At 45.1% G+C, this 10,583-nt stretch overlaps 1 long non-coding RNA gene across 1 annotated transcript; it reads right to left on the bottom strand.

The window, feature by feature from the left end:
* Positions 1-7,831, bottom strand: LOC134160145 (uncharacterized). The gene is made up of 3 exons (XR_009963460.1): positions 6,960-7,831; positions 6,235-6,746; positions 1-4,992 (listed from the first exon to the last, which is right to left on the bottom strand). It is a non-coding gene; the product is annotated as an uncharacterized LOC134160145 (long non-coding RNA).
* Between the last annotated feature and the right edge of the window lie 2,752 nt (positions 7,832-10,583).

Raw genomic sequence — 10,583 nt, 5'->3', positions numbered from 1 at the left:
GTTTCATGCCCAGATGGAGTTTTGGGTGTTTTTGTTGTTGTTGCTATTGTTGATTAGTGTTAACGCCCTAAAACCACAACTGGAGAGGGAAAACTGCTGCTGTGCATCCCAAGCTTTTTTGCAGCAGACTATTCCTGGCTGTTTTTACAATGACTGTGGCTTGCAGCTCATGCAGCACCAAACTTTTCATTGCAAAGCTTATTGAAAGCACAGCTTAACGTGCTCCTATGCGGACTGAAGGCTACTCAGCCTGGCCGGCTGACTGCCGCTCACATGTGTATGATAGTCTGGGAGACACTGACGTAAGCTGAAATAGCTCCATTTGCTGCTTTGTATGTGAAATTGCAATGAAATCTGATCTCATCTTACCCAGCAAGCGGTAACTGTTTTATACAAGGAGCTTAAAGAGCACAAAATGTGACACTACTAGAAAGAAATACTAGTTGAATATTGCTGTTACTTCGTAACTGTTGGCTTTAACATCAGTGATCATCACCACCACTGCTGCACCCTCTTTGCATCCATTGTACCTCTCCTAGACAGCTTTAGAAAATAAAGATGTACCTTCTCATGCTTCGAAATACCGTCTTTGGCTTACTGAGGTGCTGGAATTAATAACAGCTCAGCACAGCTCAAACAGGCTTTACTGAAAGATGGAACAGCAAAGGAGTAAAAAACCCCATGTTAAATATGAAATGCTTGTTAGAAAGCCAATGGGAATTTCTCTGCAGCAACCTGCAAATGTCACTCACAATTTTTTCATAGCATCTTTTCCACTACCTGGCAGAAACCTCTTTGTCCATAAATCTTAACTGTGTTCAGACTGCAGACACACAATGAACGTGTTTCTCACGGGTAAAGTGTGGTGGATTTGGGATTTTTTTTTTGCTTGGGGATCACATTAGTTACAGTCTGTCTTCTAACCCCTAGAACAAGATATAGTTGCAATAAAGTGAGAGATCATGGGCATAACATAAAACTGATCACTGTGTATAGATCCAGACTGCAGAAAGACTGAGTTTGCAGAATTTTCTCACATGGATAATGTCAATGAAATCACAGAGGCTGTGGGAGGGATGGAGGCTGTGTCAGCCCTGTCCTCCACCACGGTTCTGCTTTGTGTTACGTACTGTAGTGTCAGACGAATGTCCTCAGCTGTGTGGGCTGAGGTTGGCGTTCCTGCCCTGCTGCCTCAGCGTTGCTGCCAGCTGGGTGGGGGTATCCCCATGGCTCCTGCAAGCACTCACCAGTGAGATGGAAAGTTTGGGTTTGCCTAAATCACACTCATTGTTTGCTTTCAGCAGCCTGACTTTGGAAAGGGACCTGGGAGTATCTGCACAACCACTTTCCACTGGCGAAGAAACAGATGGGAGGGGATGGGAAGGGAGGGGAAAGGGGAAAAGAAAGGGAATCCCCAGAAGAGGAGCAGCTATGGGTGGTTATTAACTACAGATGCTAGTTGTGAAGGGAAAGCCCTTCCCACAGCCTCAGTGGTCAATCGGGTTTCCCCTCTCCAGCCCTATGGGTCAGCTTGAGGCTGAAGGTGAGTTCTGCAGTGTGGATACTATTTTCTGTGCCTCGCTTGGATGAATCATAGGCTGACACACTTGACACTGCAGTGTGTCTGGTCCTGGTTTACAAATGGAGCTGGGGCCAAGTCCAGCTGTGTAGGACTGACTTCAGCACTCAGCTGCTGATATTCAGAACTCTGATCTTGAACCATCTTCACCCAAGTCGGGGAGACATCCTGCCAGGGTAATCTCAATTGATTACTCAGAGCAGCTTTAAAAAGAAATTCTGCATCACTCACTTAGCATGAAATGACCTTTATGTAGAGCTGGACTTAGCCCTCAGTTGACATTTACCCAGGAAGTACTGATCTGGCTGAAAACCTCAGGTCTGTGTTTCTCTTTCACCAAAGAGGTATGTTCAAAACCGCAGTGATTAATTTTGCCAGAGACACAGGGGAAAGCCATACCCTCAAAGTGACCTTTTAGCCATGCCCCCTCCCATGACCTTTAATATTTCTCAGTTGCAATGAAGAGAGCCTTGTTACCCGCTCACACAGGGAAAGTAACAAATTGTTTGATTTCGTGTTTGATTTTCTACCTTGTGCTTCATTGGTGTTATCTCCAAGTTAATGTTATTGTTCTGTTGCATTTTGTATTAGCGGCAAAGCCCTCTGTTCCTTTTGGAAAGATTAAACTAATGCTGCATAATATTTGTGGACCAGAAGGAAAGGGTGACAGAGGTGCAGTTACCTCCTACTGCTTGCTTTTCTGACTGTCATCTTTTGGCTAAACATCACAGTGGCAGTAACAACGCCAGTCCAGGCCAAGATACCTCCTCCCCCTGGATCTGTAGATACTCGGTGCGTGATTTCTAGTGACTTTGAGAAGAAAGGCTGTTTTAAACTCCCCCAGGACACACAGCCTGTCTGCTCTTGTGAACTCTCATATTTGCAGCCTGAATGTGCTGACGGTTCTTTGCAGATAAGAACAGCCATTGGTTTACCAGCAGAGTTGGGTGAGAAAATTGTGAGTCAGTCAACCATAGTTCACTTGATGTGTTGCCTGTCCACCTCTTCAAGTACATCTTATTTCCATGAAGTATGCTTTTATGGTAAGTCTTCTGACTGCAGCGTTTCAGTTACCTCTGCTTCCTTCTGACTGCCAAGGGCCACGTTGGCTTTGCAGGGAAGCGTGACTCAGCGCTGCCAGCGTGGTACAGTGCCCCGGTGACATGAAATGACAAACATCCTTATTCCTGTGCATATGGGACGTGGTCCTACAAAGTCTCTCCTAGGTAAACAAGTCCAATCCCCAGCAGTTTTAGCCAGGAAAAATTTTCTACTGCTACTTTTTCAGCTCTGTGAGTTAAATTGGCATTCTTGAAGAACAACAGAAACATGACAGGGTATTTTCCTACACTCATTCTGGTTCAGAAGTCTTCCTGTAAAAGAAAGAAGGGAAACAGTGGGTTTTGTGATGTAGAAAATAAGCAGTAAAAAGAACAAAGTACCTCAGAGTTTTCCCAGATAAGAGAGAATGCAAGAGACAATAAAAAGTAGGGAAATGCGTATTATTGCTTAGTGGCAGAACTAGTAGCCAACTATTGTAAAAGCTGGGTTATCTCTAGTAATATCTGGGCTCCTTTCCTGGGATGCTGTGGTATTTTTAGAAGGTCCTTGCTTGCAGGGTTCTGGTATCACGAGCCTTCAGAAGCTTTCACAGAAAACCTTTGCTCAGCTTGAACTGCAAGTAAAAAAATGAACAAGGTATTTGGATCCGTAGGGAATATGAGGGAAAATAATGATTAAATGTAATTAGAGGGGCAGGTCCCCCAGGAACACTGTGTGTAGTGGGTAATCTTGTCTCTAAAAGAGCAGCATTAAACAACGACAGGAACAACCAAAGATCAAGGTAAAGCTCTCTTTGGGGGAAGCAAAGGGTATAAAAGAAATATAAAATAACACTGCAGAGAGAGCAGATGGAGAGTTTCTGCTCTTCTTGTCTTCAGTGATGTGAAGGGATATTAAGACTGAATTTTTCATGCCAATAGCATGTGTAAGTGGAGCGTGGTGCTCAAAGCCACAAGAAACCTTTCAAGACAGGGGCTTAGAAAGACGTAGAACAGGTTGGCAGTTTCATAGGGCAACATTAGGGGCTTTCAAAATTAACACACATGACAATTTTGAACCAAATGCTAACTATTAGAGCTCAGGATCAGACCCAAGTAGAGAAGGCAGATGGGTGGCCCACCTCTGCGCTCCCAGGCCACCACCTGGCATGCTGCATCCTTGCTAGAAGCAAGACATAGGGCAGGATGGTTGCCTGGTCTGACACTGGAGGACAATACCCACATTTTCCTTCAGAGATGAGAGCGAGCTGGGCCACTACTGCATGCCAGGGCATACAAAGTGTGAGAAGAAGGGGAGTGCAGGAAGGAAAAGTGGCTGCATCAGGGTAGTGGATCAGGGTAGCTCTGTCTAGGACAGTTTCTTAACAACCACCACCAAGACACTGTCACAACATAAAGGCGGCCCATAAAGCAGGGGTGCTAAATCTCTCCCATTGTTCCTAAATGCTACAACATTTATTCCTCCATGTCTGCAACAGTAGCGGAGCTCCTTCTGGCTCTAAGACATTCCTCAGCACATTAGACATGCTGAAGATGTATCTGCGTTTAACCCAGTTTCTTCTTGGTACTGTCAGTCTCCAGTAGAGAGGCTGCATAAAATTAAAAGCTCTTGCTTCTGTATCTGGAGTGAGCACAGTTTATCAGATGGCAGCTTATTCTGATGAAGTGGAGTACATTAATACCTGAGTCATCAGGGCCTCTGGCTTTTTTATGTCAGCTTTCCAGGCTAGCTTTGTTATGTGCAGCACTCCCTTTGAATTCAGCCACTGCCACCCCAACATTACAAAAGGAGGGATTCTAGTGGGATGCTTTCAGGGAAGTGTAATGGGAAACAGTCTGGTCCGAGCAGCAACTCCAATATCACCAACCATGGACTCTGAGCTTCCCTTTTAAATTAAACAGCAACATGGGAAGTTACTGAAAAACACAACAGATTCCCCTGTTGGGCAACAAGGAATCGCTGTGTAGAGACCAGGTATATCTGATGCATATGGAATTCACCATTAGCATTTACTTGAATCATCCACAGGGATTCAGATACCTTATCAAGCCCTCCAACTTTCCAGGATCTGTGTAAGTCTTCTCCTTTTGCAGCCTGTAGACTCATTCTCTAATCCTGCTGCTCTTTGAGATACTCCTGAAGAAGTTTCTCTCTCTCTCTCATGTCTTTTTTCTGTCTACATCACATCCTGGGTGTTTTCACCATCATTATCCACACCTTTGTACTGCTGGCAAATACTTACCTCTTTTTTATTGGCCTCCCTTCATCCACCCCCACCATGTAGGCTTGAGTACCTACCATCTGGAGCTGACCATCTCTTCAGCAATATATGATGTTAGACCTCCTGACCACTGTAACAAAACACAGCCAAAAATCAGTGATTTTCCTTGGCAGACCTTGCTGTTTCCAACCATCCTGGTATCCCAGAAGAAGCAAAACATCCTGACTTTACTGGATTTTAATGTATTTGGCACCACTTGGCGGAGGGATGGACACGTGCCTACAAGCAGACAATGCACAACCCAGCTGTTCTAAAAACTGCATCTCCTATGTGCATCCTTTTCAGCTGAGCATGGGTGAGAGGTGTTGGATTCTTAAAGGTCTCCAGGAAGATGTCCCTGCTGGAGTTGCCATGCCATAACCATGCAGTAAGTTTCATTTACAAAACGAGCAGGGTGTCAGGAGCTCCTGTCCTTTATTCCCACCTTTTCCCATGCTAACTTGTTTATTTGGAACAATTCTTTCTGACCCCTCTGTCTGTCTTTACTCAGGCAAACCAAAACCTCATCTTTCTGAGATTACTTGCGAATCACGATGTGCACTTTCAAAGCAAGTGATGATATGGACCGAGAAAAATTAAGTAGTGCAGAAAAAGCAAACCAAGTTGGTGATGTCTAAATAAATTACCAAGCACGCAAGGCTGGGTTTTTAGGGGCTTTCAGAGATACAAATCAGGTTCTATCTTTACCACAGGGTTCAGTACAGATTTTGTTTTAGAGATCAGAAATAAAGGCCCTGTATTATAGATGGTTTTCTAGACTTGGAGCTCCTCTAGGTTGCAAGGTCCACGGGTAGAGAGTACAGCCATAGAATCCCAACCAAGAAATGCAGAAGTGGCCAAGCTAACTTGTTGCTATCTTAGGTATCACACACATACCACTGAGAAGAAAAACACATACCTTTATGAATTATGTAATTGTACAGCTGAGAGGCTTTAGAAGTACCTGGGTACCCAGACTGAACTGAGGGAGCAGCACACTGTCCCCTTGCAGCAGACTACTCCACTGTCTCTGACCTTGACTGGGAATCCCAGGGATTAAAGCAGGTGAGGACCACAAGACTAATTCTTTTCCTCTAAGGGCATGGTTTTGTAGGGATAGGCAATAGCCATTATTGGGAGAGTGATCTGCGGGGAAAGCATCAACAGGCATTTTAAGCACACAGTTTGTCTTTGCTTGTCTTAACCTTGCTTCTACCCTAAGCTCACCACACGTGGCTACTATGGTTTGATTTAGGTCGGATTTATTTCCAGCAACCGCTCTGTATTACAGCAGATGGCAGCCTTTCCCCGGATTTCCAGAAATGAAGGGTACCTGCATTTCAGGCAATACATGTCTTTTCTTGTCTCCTGGTGTTTGCTTGCTCCTAGCAGAAGGCTCTGTAGGAACTGAGTAACAGGATCGAAGAAACTAGAGATTGGAACAAGACTGAAATCACCTCCTTGCTTTAGAAGAGCTTGGCTCCTCACCAGAGGCCTGATCAGCTGTTGCACCATCTCTTTATTCATCTAGGGCAATGTTTCCCTTACAGCTTGTATCAGAGCTCAAGATCAAAGTAATTAAACCCCCACGTTGGTGCATTTCTTCACCTTGACAACAGCACACAACAGAAAACACATCATACTTTGTGGGTAGCGTGGCAAAATCAAACTGACATTTTCAGTGCTTGACTTAGTGACATGTTTGTGCATATTAAAAAGCACCTCTGTTAGAAGACCTACAGCAGCTGGCTGAATAAACTGTGGTGTGGGTGAGGCCTCCAATTACTTCATCTGCTGGTGACTGTTCAAAAGAGCCTCACATACACTCTGTGGATTCACCCAGCCCTGAAAAGAAAGGAGTAAAGTGATCAGCACTCTTCTGTCCTTCCCCTTGTTATTCCCTGCTCACAGAGCCAGAACAGGAATGCTTATAGGGACATGTCTTACTGAGATGACCACAGGCACACCAAGCTCTTTCTAATACCCTCTGGATCCTGTGGAAGCATTTCTTACTACCACATGGTAACTCCCTTGTCCACACTGTGTTTTTACACCTACCTTACTGGTATTAATCAGTGCTAGTGGTCTGTTTCACAAGCACGAGAAGGGTGCAAGATGCCTTCCTCTGGGAGGTTGCTCCTGGTGCAAACACGAAAGAACACAGATTTATTTCTGCATAGGCTCTGTCTGCAATTTCCACTTTTTATCCTGCTTCTGTTCTCACAGAATATGTTAATGGCATCCAGATGGTTATTAACACGTTCCATAGTAACAACCAGAGACAGGAAATACAGGCCAGATGAGGAAGAGAGCAGCTTAAACAATAGTTAAGAGAGATGAGAGGAATTCAGAGTCAGCAGGGACAAGTAAAATTTACTCTGGAGCCTTCAAGAAACCAATCAAATGGCTGTCAGTGGGCGACTTTATAAACTGCAGGGCACAGGAGAGGGCCCACAGGGCCAGAGAACCTATTACCAATATCTAGGGAGACATCCAAATACAGCATTAATTAATCTTAAAGGCCCACGTGATCCTAAAGCAGTACAGGCTTACAAAAACAAGCCCTGTCTATCCAGCTCCATTTCTCTCTTTGATAAGGCAGCTGGCCTGGCAGCTAGGAAAGAGAAGTCACAGATGTGCTGCATCTTCACTTGAGTAACCCTGCCTCATGCAGCCACCAAAGGAAACGGTCTAGACCACGTTACTACAAGGTGAACAGGCGAGCGAGTTGTTTATGCTCAAGGTGTAATGTTCATCACATCCCCAGCTCTGCATGTCCCTGACAGCCACCGCCATGGGAACACTGACTCCCCAAATCCGGCCCAAGAGGCAGGAGGCTGCATTTCTGTGCATATACCACAAGAGATGGGAGATGCAGGGAGAAAGTGTTAATTTCACACAGGAAATCACCATCGGTGAGGAAATGACCCAAATTCATCATTATTATTCAAATATTATTATTATTTGAATTATTATTATTCAAATACATTATACTCAAGGTCTTGGCATTTACGAGCATCTTTTCCTTACAAGACATGTGCAACACCCACTCCCATTTCAGCCTGTAGTGAAAGAAACACTTAAAATACTCTTCCACCAATCTACCCAGCCTGCAGACTACTGCTCACATGTGTCCCTCTGAGGAGCCTCTTCATCCCTTTTGAAAGCTGCCCTCTTCTTTCCCAGCTCTGTAGAGAAATCTGGCTAACTACAAATCTTGAGGCCATTATACTGCTGTTCTCCCATCGTCCTGGCTCCATTCATTATTAATAGCTCATCATTAGACTTTAATAAATTGAGTGTCAGAGGTTTAGGGCTTGTTAGGCACCTTTCCACCCTTTTTTTTTCTTCCAGGTCCATTTGTTGGATGAGTTCATTCAGTGTCAGGTGGGGGAAGCTCTTAGTTGATAACAGGCATACCAGAAAGTTGTAACATCTTTATTTCCACACACTGCAGAAATGCTTGAACACAACAGCTTTGGCTTTGAGCTGTTTTGGGGTTTTTGATATAAGAAAACAAAGAAAAGCCCCAAACAGTAGGTAAGTGTTTGGTCTCAACTTGCTCTTCAGTTTACTTTATTAGAGGGGGAGTTGATGAGTTCTAGCTTTGTTCATTAATGAGCTGGTTTCACAAGGAAGAGGCTTGGTTGTCTAAGGCTGTTGGTCTGTGTAGGACTAATGCTAATACAGGATCTGTCCTCCAAAAAGCAGCAAATTGGGGGTGCTCCAGGAGAAGCACAGAAGCCCATGGTAAGGAGGGAGCCTCTCCATCCTGTTTTTCCGGGTGGAATTTGCTCTACACCCATTCCATGGGTGCACAGCCCCACTCCTATGTGCAGCAGTGACACTGTCAGCAGCAGCACTGTCAGCAGCACTAATATTTGCTCATGTAGGGTTGTTTTGGTGTGGATCATCCCCTTCACCTTGCGGTTAAAACCTGGAAGGACTCTGTAGAAGAACCAAATTGCTCCATGTTCTACTCTCAGGCACCCAAAATTGAAATGCTTTCCAACGGGCAGAAGTATACTGAAATGAAGAACCATCAAGGGTATCTTTCAGCAGTGGAGGAGGTGGGGAAGAGTCTTTGGAGGACACTCAGCATTCAGGACACCAGCAGGGACCTTCTCACTTTGCTTGGCAGGTGGAGGGCCTTGGGGAGGACATGGTGAAGTTGAAAGCAACGTTCAGGATACAGAAGCAAGAACCCCAGCAGCCTTGCAAACACAGCCTAGGAAGATCAAAAGGAGAAGAGGATGAGGAGAAATATGCCCATTGCCTTCAACTACGTAAAAGGCTGCTAGAAGGAGGGAGAAAAAACTATTGACTCCCCATTCTATGGTGGGAACAAGCAGTAATATACTATAAGCTTTCCTTCTGGGGCTTTAGGTTCAGGATGAAGAGCAATTTCTCACTAGGACGATAGTTGAACTGAGGAACAGGCTGCCTGCAGAAGTTGTGGAGCTCCAGCACTGCAGATTTTCAAAGGGTAAGTGAAATGAACACTTGGCAAGCAGGATTTGAGCAGAACTGACCCTGCCATGGAGCAGATTAATGCAGGAGAGGACCTTCCTTGGGTCTGTGAGTACATTATGAACACAGTGTGTTTTAAAATCAGCTGATGAAGAGAAGCTCGCTTCTAAAACTGGTGAAAAAGTTTTTTGATGGAACCTGGGAACTCTCACTTTTTTTTTCCCCCTTTGAAATAGTAGGGAAATTCCAGAGACACTAAGATCTGCTACTCAAAAGAGAGCCAGAACTACCATTTTAGACTAACTCATCTGACATCCCCACTGAGCAAAATAAAGAGAAAGCTGATCAGTGCTCACACATAAAGGAAAATAACATAATGCAAATCAACATGGCTTTTACCTGAAGAAAAACATCTGGCAAACGTGCTTTCCTCCTTTAAGATAACAGGTTTGGCAGATATAAGGCAGTCGCAATGGAGTTCTGTAAGACATCTGACTTGGCATGGGGTGACATTGTGGGTAAAAGATTAGCACTGTCCCCCACTGTCAGAAAAGCCCACATTAAGTGGATTAGCTGAGAGCTTCCCTGATGGAGGTTCTGCCATGGATGGGACAGAGCCATCTGTGAGGTGCTTGGACCCAACACTGCTGCACGCTGCCACTCAGATTCTGGGAGGAAACATAAGGTGATGGCTGACCAGATGTGTACAGGATGGAGCACCTCTCCTCTGAGGAGAGGCTGGGAGAGCTGGGGTTGTTCAACCTGGAGGAGGCTCCACAGAGCTGCCTTTCAGTTCTTAAAAGTGGCTTGTAAGAAAGGTGGGGAGAGACTTTTCAGCATCGTCTCTTGCGGTAGGACGAGGGTTTTAAACTAAAAGAGGGGAGACTCAGGCTGGATGTGAGAAAGGAATCTTTTACAGCAAGTGAGGGTGGTGAAACACTGGCTCAGGTTGCCCAGAGAGGTGATGGATGCACCATCCCTGGAGACATGCAAGGCCAGGTTGGATGTGGTTCTGGGCTACCTGATCTAGATGAAGATGTCCCTGCTCATTGCAGGGGGGTTGGACTGGGTGAGCCTTGAAGGTCCCTCCAACCCAGTCTATTTTGTGACTCTGCCACTCTGGCAGGTGGCAAGCTGGGATGAGAAAAGTAATTCAGAGACTGCTGCTACACAGAACACACCGTGTAGCATTGAGGACCTAGAGCAAAGGTG

This window comes from Pezoporus occidentalis, unplaced genomic scaffold (assembly GCF_034315485.1).
Source record: "Pezoporus occidentalis ecotype Australia unplaced genomic scaffold, CSIRO_AGI_Poc_V1 ctg10, whole genome shotgun sequence".
NCBI classification, from domain to species: Eukaryota; Metazoa; Chordata; class Aves; order Psittaciformes; family Psittacidae; genus Pezoporus; species Pezoporus occidentalis.
Note: the sequence above shows the minus strand (reverse complement) of the source record. Positions and strands in the feature narration are given on the sequence as shown.